Below are 16,056 nucleotides of genomic sequence, written 5' to 3' on the forward strand. Positions count from 1 at the left end.
AGAACCAGTTCTTCCTGATGTTCCCAATCAACAGCAAATGTAGGCATTCAAAGCATGGCATGAGAGAGCCAGGAAAGTTATGTACTGACTGTCTATCAGTATTTCGGACTCTATGATTGTGCATATTCAGGATGCAAGTACGCCAAAGGAGGCATGGGATGCTTTGTCAAAAATGTATAGCACAAATACGCAAGCCAGGAAAATGCAGCTCAAGCAAGAGTTGCATAACGTGCAAAGAGAAAGTATGAGCATCAATGACTACCACATGAAGGTGAAGAAGATTGCAGATACACTTGCTTCCATTGGGTCACCAATGGAAGATGATGATTTAGTTTCTGTGACCTTGAATGGTCTAGGAAAGGATTATGCACAGTTTCAGACATCCATTTCAGTTCGTGAAAGATTTCTTGATTTTGAGGAGTTGATTGCTCTTCTAATTTCTGAGGAGTAGAGAAATGGTGGTGCATCTTCTTCAGGAGGAACTTCAAAAGAAGCTGTCTTCTACTCAAATGCTGGAAGAGGTAGAGGCAGAGGTAGAGGAGGCCGATTTGGAGGCCGTAGTAGAAATCAGAATATGCAGCAAACTCAAGAAAACCAGTCCTATGGAGGAGGACGTGGTAACTCTAGAGGCAGGGGGAGCCAAAGAGGTCATGGTGGATGGCAAAGAGGCCAAAATGCAAACAGTAATGTTGAATGCTACTACTGTGGTAAAATGGGTCATATGGCTAAAGACTGCTATAAAAAGAAGAATGACATAATGAATGGAAAACTGCAACAAGGGAATTATGCATCTTCTAGTAAACAGGGTGATGACAGAAATGAGCATTTGTTTATGGTGCAGCACATGAACAATTCTGTGACAAGTGCAAAAGAAAGCAACGATGTATGGTATGTTGACTTAGGTGCATCAAACCACATGACAGGTCATGTAGAATGGATGGAGGATGCAAGGAAAATGGAAAAACCAGGATTTGTGGAGGCTGGTGATGATACTGCACATCCGATTGTGCAGATTGGAAAAATTCCTTTGTCTATGCAGGATGGGAAAAAGAAATACCTGTCCGATGTATTTCATGTCCCGAATATCACCAAGAATCTGGTTTCTGTTGGTCAAATGGTTGAGCAGGGCTTACAGGTCAGATTTAATCCTCATGGATGCTTTGTTGAGGATATGAAAAATAAAGGTCGCTTGATAGCAAAAGGAAAGAAGAAGGGCAAAATGTTTACATTGGATGCAGACATGTCTGAATTGAGTGCAGCAATGTTTGCACATGGGACCGGTGTAGTTGTAGATATTGATATCTGGTATAAACGCATTGGTCATGTTAATGTACAACGACTTAAATCAATGCAGGCCCAAAATATTGTTGCAGGATTGTCTAAATTCAAGGTTGCAGAAACGCATAAGGTATGTGAAGCCTGTCAGTTTGGAAAACAGGCAAGGAAACCATTTCCTAGACATGTTCAAGAGAGTAAGAAGCCATTGGAATTAATCCACTCTGATGTGTGGACTACTAAAGCTGCATCTCTTGGAGGCTGTCATTATTTTGTCAGTTTTATTGATGACTATAGCAGAAAAGTTTGGGTGTATTTTATGAAAAAGAAAAGTGAAGTTTTTGGGCATTTCAAAACTCTTAAAGCTATGGTTGAAAAATAAACAAGCCTGCAAATAAAATGCCTAAGGTCAGATGGAGGGGGAGAGGACCTCTCAAATGAGTTTGCAAGGTTCCTGCAGGAGCATGGCATAAAGTAGCAATATTCAAGTAGTCATACCCCACAACAAAATGGAGTTGCAGATAGAAAAAATAGGCATATTGGAGAGGTATCTCGTGCCATGCTCAATAAAAAAGACCTGCCAGATTTTTATTGGGCTGAAGCAGTTGCTACAGCAGTCTATATAATGAATAGGACTCCCACTGCAGCAATACAAGGGATGACTCCAGAGGAGAGGTATACTGGTAGGAAACCAGATATTTCTCATTTGAAAATTTTTTGTTGCATTGCCTATGTACATGTGCCAGATGAGTTGAGATCCAAGTTGGATCCAAAAGCTGAGAAGTGCATCTTTATTGGTTACTCTCTGCAGCAAAAAGGGTATAGATGCTATAACCCTTCTACTTGTAAGTTTACAATGAGCAGAGATGTTGTTTTTGATGAGATGAGTAGCTGGTATAAACCAGTAAATGTGATAGATGATTTAGATGCACAAAATGGTAATGCTGCACAGAATTCACAGCAACAGTCACAAAATATTAGTGGACCAGGAGCATCCTCTAGCAGTGGTTCACATTCTTCGCCATGGATAGGCAGATTGAGATCCGGAGAATCTTCTCAAGGTAGTGCAAATAGTGGTATGCAGGTGTCACGAAAAGGAAAAGAGAAGGTAGATCAGCCCATGTTTGATGTGAATGCAGGTCACTCTTATGTGGATGCTGAATCCAGTGGCTCAGAGCAAAGCATTGATGATGAGTTGGGTATTCCTTCTATTGTTACACCTGGAGTAAGGAAGACCAGGGATGTTTTGAGAGCATCTGGGAGTGAACCTACTTTACGTAGGTCAACCAGAGTTGATACAGGAACCAGAACCCACTTCTTTTGAGCAAGCCATGGGAGTATGGATTGGACATGCTGTCCAAATATGGGATGACAGGCTGTAAGCCTATTTCAGTTCCTTTGGAGTAGAATGTGAAGCTGAGCGCAGATGCAGGTGAGCTTCTGGAAGACCCTACTATGTACAGATGCATAGTAGGAAGCTTGATTTATATGACTATTACCAGGCCAGATTTAAGCTATGCTGTTGGATTGGTAAGTTAGTTTATGCAAGCTCCAAGGAAACCACATTTGGATGCGGCTAGATGCATACTCAGGTATGTGAAGTCCACATTGCAGTATGGACTATTTTATAAGACTGGGGTTCAGATACAGTTGCATGGATACACTGATGCTAATTGGGCTGGTAGTATTTCTGATAGACGATCTACCAGTGGATATGTGTTCTCTTTTGGGAGTGCTGCAATCACTTGGAGCAGCAAGAAACAGCCTACAGTTGCCTTGTCGAGCACAGAGGCTGAGTACAGGGGTGCAGCAATGGCTGCATGTGAGGTAGCTTGGTTGCATAAGCTACTTTATGATATGAATCAGTCTACAGATGGGCGAGTTGTCATTTATTGTGACAACATGAGTAGTATACACTTGGCAAATAACCCAGTCTATCATGCTAGAACAAAGCACATTGAGGTGCATTATCAGTATGTGCGAGAGAGGGTTTTACTAGGTCTTATTGATCTAGTTTATGTTAGCACAGAGGATCAGGTAGCTAACATATTCATGAAGGCATTGGACAGAGAGAAGCTACGCAAGTTCAGAGACCTGCTTGGTGTGCAAGAATTGGGATTGAGCTCGAGGGGGAGTGTTGAGATATCGAGCTCCACTCGTGATATGCCAGGGTGACTGTTGTGCATTTATGTCACCCATGTGTTAGTTGCAGACGTGGTTGGTACACCGCCCATGAATAATAGCTACATGACAGCTATCCTTATCTACTTTAGTTCGTGGCTTAGTTAGTATGCCACCTTAGTTAGTTGAGTTTGGTTTGAGACCCATATATAGGGTTCTTCTATTTCTTTGTATGAGAGTTCTTTTGGCTTACACAACTAAGAAGAGGAAAACTATTTTCAGCCTCTACCCTTGTGTGTATTCCCCCATTGTGCAAGCAAGAAAGCTACAAGTGAGACTCCTTCCTTCTCTCCCACAATCTTGATAGAAATTGGATCCTAAAGCTATCAAGAGTGTGTTCCTTGGTTATGCACAATACCGGAAAGCTTACAAGTGTTATGTACCGTCTACACATGAGACATTGATTAGCAGAGATGTTATTTTTGATAAGCTGGCATCGTGGTATGGTAATCCAATTGTAGTGTCTATTGATGGATCGGCTAGCACTAGTAATGCTAAAAATACACCTACAGTGAGTACATCTATGAGTGGTCCTCCAGGTGATGGGTCACCTACAGCAAGTCCTTGGTCAGGACACTTGAAGAGTCATACTCCTACGTCCACTGACACAGATATGCCAATGAGGGGGAGATTGGATAAGGGAAAAGAAAAGATGCTTGAGGACGTGATAGGTGCACTTACAATAGGTTATGAGTCATCCAGCAGTGATAGTTGGGATAGTGAGTTGGGCATTTTGTTTGTTATGATGCCTGGAGCAAGGTAGAGTCATTATGTACCGCCTCATGAGAGGCAAGCTCAGAGTGAGCCAGAGCTAGGGAGATCTGAGAGAGTCAAAAAACCAATTGATAGGTTTACATACCCTGGTTATTCAACCTACCATTATGCATATATGGCTAGTGTGACAGGTTACAAAGAACCTACAAAGTTTGATGATGTAGTTACAGATGATAACTGGTGTGCTGCCATGGATGAGGAATATGCAGCCCTGACTGAAAATGAGACATGGGAATTGGTTGAGTTTCCTAAAGGCAAAGTCCCCATTGGCTCCAAATGGGTGTACAAGGTTAAGTGTAAGTTAAATGGTTCATTAGAATGCTATAAGGTCAGGCTGGTTGCAAAAGCGTATGCATAGCAATATGGCATGCAAAGATTAGAAATTATGGCAATTGGATGTCAAGAATGCTTTCTTGAACGGTGATTTGGTTGAGGAAGTATACATAGAGCAGCCTAAAGGCTATGTTCACCCGGACTTTCCTACACATGTATGTAAGCTGAAAAAGGCTTTATATGGCCTGAAACAGGCACATAGAGCATGGAATGCTCGGATCAACAGTTATTTACTGCAACATGGATTTGGATTGGGTGATGCGATCATAGTCTATTCACGAAGAAGAAAGATAATGGATATGTATTTCTAGTGGTTTATGTAGATGATCTGATCATCACTAGAGATGATGAAGAGGGCATTGCTGAAATTAAATCATGTTTATAGGTTGAATTTAGAGTCAAAGACCTTAGTGAACTAAAGTATTTTCTTGGGATTGAGGTAGTCTCTATGCCTCAAGGTATATGGCTGCTATAGAAGCAGTATGCTCATGACATGTTACAGAAGTACGGTATGGCTGAATGCAAGCCTATGGAGACACCTCTTGATCAGAATGTCAAGCTGCAGATTGATGTTGGGAATGACATAGAGAATGTGACCATGTATTGATAGATGGTGGGTAGCTTGATATACTTGACTATTACCCATCCTGACTTATGTTATGCAATGGGGCTGATTAGTTAGTTCATGCAGAAGCCTCGCAAACCACATGTAGATGTAGTCATGAGGATCATGAGATATGTAAAGGGTACTACAGATTATGGGTTGTTTTATGCATATGGAAAATCCCTTGACTTGACAGGGTTTACTGATGTTGATTGGGTTGGTTGTGCCTATGACCAGGAGATCAACTAGTGGTTATGCATTTGGATTGAGCAGTAGTGTGATCAGTTTGGCAGAGTAAGAAACAACTTATTGTTGCATTGTCTAGTACAGAAGCTAAGTACAGAGGAGCTGTCTTAGCGGCTTGCGAAGCAGTTTGGTTGATGAAATTGTTGAAAGTATTGGGAATATAGCTAGAAAGAAGAGTGAGATTGCATTGAGACAACCTCAGTAGTGTTATGTTGGCTAGCAATCCTATCTACCATGCTAGGTCCAAACATATTGAGGTTCACTACCATTTCATCAGAGAGATGGTTCTTACATGGCAGATTGACTTGATTCATGTGAAGACTGAAGGCCAGGTAGCATACATATTTACCAAGTCTCTTGGTAAAGAAAAGTTCATATACTTCAGACAGCTACTTGGAGTTTATCAGATGGTTTGAGCTTGAGGGGGAGTGTTAGAATATCAAGCTATCGTTACTCTTCAGTCAGCCTATCTTTATGTGTGCGATAGGCATTAGTTGGATACAACTATACACATGTGTGACATTCAATAAGTTGGTGTAGTTAGTGACTTAACCACAATTAGTCTTGGTTAGTCATACCTATGTGTGTAAGTCTCTTTCACTTAGTATGATGGAAGAATAATGGAAGAACAACAACAATAAGCTGAGGCTCATCTTCCACTCCACTCTATCTCTCTCCCTCTCTTCCAACATGAATCAGTATATCTTGGTGTGCACAAATTACTACACTAAATGGGTTGAAGCTTATAAGGTATTAAGGGATAATAAAGTAGCAAGTGTGGCTCAATTCCTTTATTCTAATATCATGACTAGATTCAGTTGTCCTATTGAGCTTGTCAATGATCATGGTAAATATTTTTTGAATGAGGTTATTAGGGAGTTGACTTCCAAACATATGATAGTGCACAAGAAGTCAACATAGTATCATCATTGAGCTAATTGCAGGCCAAAAGTTCAAATAAAATCTTACTATGGATTTTGAAAAAGATTGGGCTTCCTTGGGTGCTTGCAAAGCTTTGAGTTGTACACTAGCACTAGGTCTCTTTATTTAAAAATGTTCTTTTTCACATAACGGTTAACCCAAGCTTGCCTTTGTGAATGCACTATTGGTGATATATAGTGAGCAATAATCATATCTTCTTCCAACTGCATTCATTGCTATAGCATATGATGCATTGATTCTTTAGAGGATAAACTATGAGTGACTGCCATTCTTAGGCTAGGAACTATGAACTCCATAGACCATTGCTTCAAGTCCATAAACCAACTTAAATGGAGTTAAGCATGTGGTGACTTTGTAAGCTGTTTTGAAAGACCATAAAGCTAAGTCCAACTTAGTTGTAATAACCCCCCCATGTCCCATAGAACCCCCCCTAAAGAATTAAAATTATTTGATTTTTTAAAAAACTTTCCCCTTGTCAACGCCACTAGCTCGCGGGAGGGAGGGGAAGTAGTAGAAGAAGATGTTGATGGCAAAGGCGTCGATGAAAACAAAGACAACAATGATGATGGGGAGGAGGGGCACAGGTGTGCCACCTCCCTCCCCCCCACTATCTCTTTGTCCCCCCCAAAATGTAGGCTGCATGGCAGCAGGCCTATTTGCCTGCCTAGGTGGAGGAAAGGGGCTCCATCATGCCCCCCCAAAATAAATAACCCTCCTCCTCCCTATAAAACCCCCCTCATTGAAACAAAGATCGATGCCACATGCCCCCCCTCTGTAAGGCTACGTAGGGTAAGAGAGAGAGAGAGAGAGAGAGAGAGAGAGAGAGAGGAGGAGGAGGAGGAGGAGGAGGAGGAGGAGGAGGAGGAGAAGAAGAAGAAGATTTTAGGATTTTCCTCCCTTCCTCCTCTTGGGGGGTCCTAAGTACCCTCCCTCCCTTACTATTCCTGCGATTTTTCCATCAACTACCCCCATCAACTACCCCTCTATTTGGTAAGAGGTTGCTGGATTCAAAGCGGAGTGTAGGAAATTCCTGCAAAAAGGAGTGCACCAATAAGAGAGAAGGCGGGAGATCGTTCGGTCAAGCCCCGCATTCCAAGTTCAAGAATGGCCCCAAAACGTAGATTCTCCCAAGGTTGATTGTGGATTGACTGCAATACTAAGTTGAGTAGTAGGCACAAATTTACTAAATGCATCTTGGATTACTGATATGTAAATATACAAGCTCGTGCAAAGGATTGCAAAGGATTTAGGTTACTCTCAACTTGTAGGAGAGATGAATGAAATATTTTTGTCATGAAATCTTGAGGGAATGAAACCCTAGGGAAAACTTAGGAACCTTGGTAAAGTTTTAAGGAAGTAAGTGGTTACCAAATGATCAATTTGGATCTCAGATTGAATCATCTAGATCTTGTGATCTCAAGACAAGGACCCTAATCTAAAAGTCAAAAACTAGGAAAATTACCATCCAAAAACTAATGGGTGATGCAAATTGGATGTAAGACCAATTGCGTGAATTCTTGTTCTTATCCCCCTCCCCCCCCAAGAGGGCCATTATAGTTGACACCAAGGCAAGAAAAATTTGAAGGTTGAATACTAAGTGTTCAAAAAGGAATTCCACCTTAGCAGGTGATTTGAGCGCTCGCCCACATTATTGTTTGTGTTTGTAATTTTAGGAGCACTATCTATGAAAGGATTGTTGTTGAGATATCGAGCTCCACTCATGATATGCCAGGGTGACCGTTGTGCATTTACCAGTTAGTATGCCACCTTAGTTAGTTGTCTTTGGTTTGAGACCCATATATAGGATTCTTCTATTTCTTTGTATGAGACTTCTTTTTGGCTTACACAACTAAGAAGAGGAAAACTGTTTTCAGCCTCCATCTTTGTGTGTATTCCCCCATTGTGCAAGCAAGAAAGCTACAAGTGAGACTCCTTCCTTCTCTCCCACAATCTTGACATGGTATCAGAGCCTTGTTCGTGGTAAGGAGCTCAAGAAAGCAAGCCAAGCTCGCGGTGTTCTGGTAAGAGGAGCAGTGTTGCTTTCATTTTCTATTTTGGGAGCAGATCTCTGCAGGTAGCACAGCCGAAAATTGCAAGAGTGCATTGTCTTAGGTTGAGACACCCTTCGTGGTGAAGCAAGAGGGTAGTATATGCTACGGGAGAGGCTTTAGCCCTTGGCGACCCTATTTTTTTGATTTGAGGCCATTTCGGGGCCTGTTTTGGAGGCGGAAGTTTTCTGCACGCACTCAGGAAAAGACCTAGTTTTATGCTGTGCAGCCACTGTTCTATAGGTCGGTGAAAAGTTACTACAGAAATTGCATCATATGCCTGTGCGCAGAGATATTGGGAGTTACAGAATCATCCTTGTTGCCTGTTGATGCAAAATCGTCACTAGGAAGTGATTGTGTGGTTAAATACCACTTTCGTCAGTTTTGCAGATTTGCCCTTGTGAGGCTGAAGCTGTGTTCTCTGTAGTGACAGAATTTTTTGCATGTAATGGCGTCTGATTCTCTTTCACAGATTGTAACTGAAAAGCTTGACAAGAACAACTTCCAAGCATGGAAGTTTAGAATGACGAATTTCCTTATGGGAAAAGGATATTGGGAATTTTTTGCAAGAAATGAAGAAGAACCAGTTCTTCCTGATGTTCCCAATCAACAGCAAATGTAGGCATTCAAAGCATGGCATGAGAGAGCCAGGAAAGTTATGTACTGGCTGTCTATCAGTATTTGGGACTCTATGATTGTGCATATTCAAGATGCAAGTATGCCAAAGGAGGCATGGGATACTTTGTCAAAAATGTATATCACAAATACGCAAGCCAGGAAAATGCAGCTCAAGCAAGAGTTGCATAACGTGCAAAGAGAAAGTATGAGCATCAATGACTACCACATGAAGGTGAAGAAGATTGCAGATGCACTTGCTTCCATTGGGTCGCCAGTGGAAGATGATGATTTAGTTTCTGTGACCTTGAATGGTCTAGGAAAGGATTATGCACAGTTTCGGACATCCATTTCAGTTCGTGAAAGATTTCTTGATTTTGAGGAGTTGATTGCTCTTCTAATTTCTGAGGAGTAGAGAAATGGTGGTGCATCTTCTTCAGGAGGAACTTCAAAAGAAGCTGTCTTCTACTCAAATGCTGGAAGAGGTAGAGGCAGAGGTAGAGGAGGCCGATTTGGAGGCCGTAGTAGAAATCAGAATATGCAGCAAACTCAAGAAAACCAGTCCTATGGAGGAGGACGTGGTAACTCTAGAGGCAGGGGGAGCCAAAGAGGTCATGGTGGATGGCAAAGAGGCCAAAATGCAAACAGTAATGTTGAATGCTACTACTGTGGTAAAATGGGTCATATGGCTAAAGACTGCTATAAAAAGAAGAATGACATAATGAATGGAAAACTGCAACAAGGGAATTATGCATCTTCTAGTAAACAGGGTGATGACAGAAATGAGCATTTGTTTATGGTGCAGCACATGAACAATTATGTGATAAGTGCAGAAGAAAGCAACGATGTATGGTATGTTGACTCAGGTGCATCAAACCACATGACAGGTCATGCAGAATGGATGGAGGATGCAAGAAAAATGGAAAAACCAGGATTTGTGGAGACTGGTGATGATACTGCACATCCGATTGTGCAGATTGGAAAAATTCCTTTGTCTATGTAGGATGGGAAAAAGAAATACTTGTCCGATGTATTTCATGTCCCGAATATCACCAAGAATCTGGTTTCTGTTGGTCAAATGGTTGAGCAAGGCTTGCAAGTCAGATTTAATCCTCATGGATGCTTTGTTGAGGATATGAAAAATAAAGGTCGCTTGATAGCAAAATGTTAGAATATCAAGCTCGTACTTGTGTGTTGACCGACATGAGCTGGACACAGCTAGTCTGGCTAGATCAGTTAGGTGAATTAAATAAGTCGGTGTTACTTCTAGTGTGAATGGTCTTTATGACCTAAGTTTGTATATGCACTATGTGTGTGCTAAATGAATGTGAAGAAGAATAGAGAGTGTATGCATGTTGCTTCACTCAGTGTTGCTCTCCTTCCTGCTTCCATGAAATTTAACATGGTATGAGAGCCATGAATTGGCAAAAGACTGTGTGCCTGGGAGTATGGCATTGGACTTGTAGGAGCTGAAGTCAGAGGAAAGGAGTCAACTGTCATCTGCAGTGGTGAAGAGATTTGTCCTGTGGCCTTGACAACCATAGCTGGAAGCATGAAGGACTTCTTTCTGGTCTTTTTCTAGAAAGGCTTCTCAAGTAAGGTTAATGGTCAGTCTTGAAGCCTATGCAAATGAGTATCAACACTAAAAACCAGCAGTCGTTTAAAACAAATGTGGCCTGGAAGAAAGCGCAGCATGACAGGGTTGCATCTGATGGAAGAAACGTGGATTTGGGGCAGCATTACTATGCTAAATGAAGACCATCAAGCACTTTATGAATGCTAGTTATGTACTTGAAACAACATGGTTGGCTGAAGCAACATGGGTAGCTGAAGAAAAACGAAATTTCAGAGCTGCTGAACACGTGGTCTGCTGGAATGCGCCTGTCCTTCAGGAGTGGAACGACTGCAGAAGCAACATACTTAACCATTTGAGCCTTCTAGAGGGGATAATAATCAAGCATTAGAGCTTGATTTGAGTGAGCTTTAATGACCAACCCTATTGCAGATGTAAAAACGAGTTGCTGACAGGTTGCGCCTGGTTCTTGATGCCCAAAATGGGGCTGCATTGACTACTGAAGTGGACAGATTTAATTCAGCACATACTTGGCATCTTGTGTGCTTGCTTGGGGGTCTCCAAATGCTCATTTGGTCATCTACAAGCTGAAATGTTTGTCTGGGCTGCACTTATCAACAGGCTGCCATTGTTGGCTGGGATTTAAGATGCAAAGCACGTGTCAAGTGGAATACAGGCTGGATGCATACCAAGGAAGGTTCTTACCTTGCTATTGCCCCTATGGGAGCTCATGTGTGAGCTGACATATAGTTGCATAGGTCTGAATAGATCGGGCTGAACAATCATTAAAAGTACATGGACATTTTACACTTGTATGGTCTGATTTTTGGATGCTTGGCAGAAGACATGTCATTTTTCTTGGTAAATTTGGAGCTTTTGGTGGCCTGATCTGAGAGTTTGTGACAGTCTGAAAACTGTCAAAAATTGTAGACATAAAGCACTCATTAGTTACTCTAGTATTTACAAGAACTAGTTGAGTTCATTAGCCATACAGGTACTTGAAGGCTTGGTTTGTGACTGACAAATGCTTGCGCATTGGAGACTGAAGTGATGCGAATGTCTTATGGTTCATTAGGACTAAAATGAATCCCTGTTGCCAGTGCATTGGCTGTCTGGAACCTGGAATGTATTTACAACATTCGTATCTGCTGGTTATGTACTGTTGTGTGTTTTTATGCCTATGTATGGCTTGACACATGTACTAGCAGCCATCTATGAAGGTTTGGGACATGTATGACATGTATATTACTCAGTTTTGGGGTTGAAATCACTGTTGGTCACTCCCAGAATTACAGTTTTCAAATTGCATGTCTGTACCCTAGCAGTGAGGTTGGAAGAGTTTCAACTAAAGTAACTACATTGCATTTGTCGACTGTTTTGCTTACAGTGTATCCCACTTGTTGTGGACTGTTCTTGGGCTACTAGAGGGTCGAAATACCCTGTTTTTTTCTGCAATTAATTGCAGAAAATTGTCACATACAGTTGCGGGCCGAAGTTTATCAAGTTGACTTACTGGTTTGCAGGTAGTCAGGCAGTGTCTACAACATGGCAAATGCTGATAGAACTGATAATGTAACCCAGATTGTGGGAGAAAAGCTTGATAGCAACAATTATGCAATATGGAAGTTCCGCATGGAGAACTTTCTAATAGGCAAAAGATACTGGGACTTAGTGACAGGTGTTGAGGCTGAACCTGAAGTTCCAGATAGGAATCCTACAACTGATCAAAGACGAGCGCATTGAGCTTGGACGAAAAGAGCTCGCAGAGTTTTACATTGGTTGTCATTATGTATCTCGGATGCTATGGTGATGCAGATCATGAACTGTAAATCCCCAGCAGATGCATGGAATATATTGGTCAAATACTATGGCACAACTACAAGTGCAAGGAAGATACAACTGAAGCAGAAATTCAATAACATGGAGAGGAAGAACAGATCCATACAAGATTATGTGATAGAGGTTAAGACCATAGCAGATGAGCTGGCATCTGTTGGATCACAGGTAGAAGACGAGGATATGGTTGTAGTGACCTTAAATGGCTTGGGTCCGGAGTACAAGTCTTTTGACACTTGAGTATCTATGCGGGCTGAGATGCCTGATTTTAATGAGCTGGTTGCATTATTGATTCATGAAGAGGTGAAGCTTGGCTTAGCTATAGGGTCAAGCAGCTCAAAGAATAAGGATGCAGTTTTTTATTCGAATCAGGGTGGTCGTGGTAGCCGTGGTAGAGGATATGGATCTGGCAGAGGAGGCCAGCAGAATGCATCCTATAGTAATAGCAATCAACAGTCATCAAATACAAGAGGTGGTGGAAACTTTCATGGTAGGGGGAGATCTAACTTCCGTGGTAGAGGCTCATGGCAGCAGTAGCGTCAGTCAGACAATCCAAATAAAGATAAGGATTGTCACTACTGCGAAAAGTATGGGCATATTGCAAAGGATTGCTAGAAGAAGCAAGGAAATCAGAAGGGCAAGCAGCATGGACATTATGCTACGTCCAGTCAGGCAGATGACTCTGGTGATAGACTGTTTGCCATGCAGTATGTCAAAGATAAGGCTGCTGAAAAATCATCTGATGATGCAATGTGGTACATTGATTCAGGGGCGTCGAATCACATGACCCCTCACGATGATTGGTTCATGGATATGGTGGCTGAAAAGCATGGCTATGTATGCACAGGTGATGACATGCAGCATAGCATTGAGCATAAAGGCAAAGTGCCTCTTGTGGTCCATAATGGCAGAAAGAAAAATTTGCATGATGTATTGCATGTCCCTTCAATTACGAAGAACTTTTTATCTGTTGGTCAGATGACAGAGTAGAACTTGCAGGTTAGATTCAATAAGCATGGCTGCTTTATTGAAGAATTTGGAAATGGCTGCAAGTTGATAGCTCATGGTCACAGGAATGGCAGAATGTTTACTCTTGATGCTTCTTTGCCAGAGCTGAATTCAGCTATGTTTGCCCATGGTTCTGGCACTGTTAGGAATTTGGAAATATGGCACAAGAGAGTGGGGCATGTAAATTTGCAAAGGCTGCAAATTATGCAAAAGAAACAGTTGGTTACAAGGTTACTGAAGTTCCAATATTCAGATATTGGTCATGTATGCGAGGCTTGCCAGCTCGGTAAGCAGTCACGATTGCCATTTATCAGGAATGTACGACAGAGTACACGTCCATTGCAGTTAGTGCATTCTGATGTTTGGGGGCCAGCTCATAATGTATCTATGGGAGGTTCTAGATATTATGTATCCTTCATTGATGACTACAGTCGATATACCCGGCTTTACATATTGAAAACAAAAGATGAGGTCTTTGCTGTTTTTCAGCAATTTAAAGCACAGGTTGAGAAAGAGTTTGAATGCTACATCTCTTGCTTGAGAACTGATAGTGGTGGGGAGTATGTATCAAATGAATTAATGGGTTCTTGGCTGAAAATGGCATTCGTAGGCAGCTCACCTGCAGCTACACTCCGCAGCAAAACGGAGTATAGCTGAAAGGAAGAATAGAATTCTAATGGAACCTGCTAGGGCTATTATGAATGAAAATCATATGCCACTTTACTATTGGGCAGAGGCTGTTATGACAGCCATATACATTTTGAACATGACTCCCACTGTAGGCATTCATGATATGACACCGTTTGAGAAGTTGTATGGCTATAAGCTGGATGTAAGTCACATGAAAGTCTTTGGCTGTCTTGCTTATGTGCATATTCCAGATGAGAAAAGGAAGAAGTTGGATCCCAAAGCACATAAGTGTGTTTTCATTGGATATTCGTAGGAGAAGAAGGCATACAAATGCTATGATCCCTCTACCAGGGAGACTTTGGTAAGCAGGGATGTTATCTTTGATGAGATGGGTTATTGGTATGTATCACCAGTTACAGTGCCAGTGGATACTCCTTCCACTATTGTTTCTACAATTGATTTATAGCAGAGTACTGTTATGACAGGACCTCGTAGTCAGACAGTATCCCCATGGACAGGGAGATTGAGGAGCTCACCGTCCACTGACATGGGTATGTCGGTGAGGGGGAGACATGATGTCTTGGACAGCAAAGGAAAAGAGAAAGTTATTGAGGATGCATCTGGTATGATGACACCTGGCAGAATGACTTCGGGCTATGAGTCTAGTGATACTTTAGACAGCGAACTTGGTATTCCGACTGTCTATACACCTGGCACAAGGCAGAGCAGGTACATTCCGCCTCATGAGAGAGGGGAATCGAGTAGTGCACCACAGCTTAGACGCTCACAGAGGGTAAAATACCTTGTTGACAGGTTGACATACAGTGGCTACTCTGCAAAGCATTATGCGTACATGACAAAAGTGATGGAGGTCAAAGAACCAAGTACATATGGTGAAGCAGTGAAAGATGAGAATTGGTGTGTAGCCATGGATGAAGAAATGAATGCCTTGACTGAAAATAAAACATGGGATTTAGTACCACTGCCTGAAGGGAAAAAGACCATTGGCTGCAAATGGGTCTATAAAATCAAATGCAAGTCTGATGGCAGTGTGGAGAGATACAAAGCCAGGCTGGTTGCAAAGGGGTATGCCCAACAGTATGGACTTGATTATGAGGAAACATTCAGCCCTGTTGCCAAGATGGCAATTATACGCACTGTGATTGCCTTGGCTGCTGCTAAAGGTTGGAAATTGCAGCAGATGGATGTTAAGAATGCATTTCTTAACAGTGACCTAGCAGAGGATGTCTATATGGTTCAGCCGGAAGGGTATGTGCACCCTGATTTTCAGCATTATGTATGCAGGCTGAAAAAGGCATTATATGGGCTGAAACAGGCTTCGAGAGCTTGGCATGCTAGGATCAGTAACTACTTGCAGAGATTGGGTTTTGCTGTTGGTAGGGCTGATCATAGCCTATTTACAAAGAAGACGGACAGTGGTTTAGTAGTGCTGGTCATATATGTTGATGATTTGATAATCACTGGTGATGATGACTTGGGCATACAGCATGCAATGAAGATGCTGAAATCTGAATTTGACATGAAAGACCTGGGAGAACTGAAGTATTTCTTAGGCATTGAGGTAATTCCAGCTGACAATGGGTTATGGCTAATGCAAAAGCACTATGCCATAGAGATGCTGAAGAAGTATGGCATGGCTTAATGCAAACTGCTGGATACACCTCTTAATCAGAATGTCAAGGTAGACATGAACACTAGGGCTGAAGTAGAGGATGTGACTATGTACAGGCAGATGGTTGGCAGCTTGATTTACTTGACCATCACTAGGCCTGACTTGAGCTATGCTGTAGGGCTCATAAGCCAGTTTATGCAAAAGCCTAGAAAGCCGCACTTGGATGCAGTTAGACGCATTATGAGATATGTTAAGTCCACTGTAGAGTATGGGCTGTTCTATGTCAGAGATAAGCCCTTGATATTGATTGGATACACGGATGCAGATTGGGTAGGTTGCTCATATGATCGTAGATCTA

The sequence above is a fragment of the Lygodium microphyllum genome, chromosome 4, assembly GCF_053477565.2.
Source record: "Lygodium microphyllum isolate KBCC chromosome 4, Lygodium_microphyllum_v1.1.10, whole genome shotgun sequence".
Lineage (NCBI taxonomy): Eukaryota > Viridiplantae > Streptophyta > Polypodiopsida > Schizaeales > Lygodiaceae > Lygodium > Lygodium microphyllum.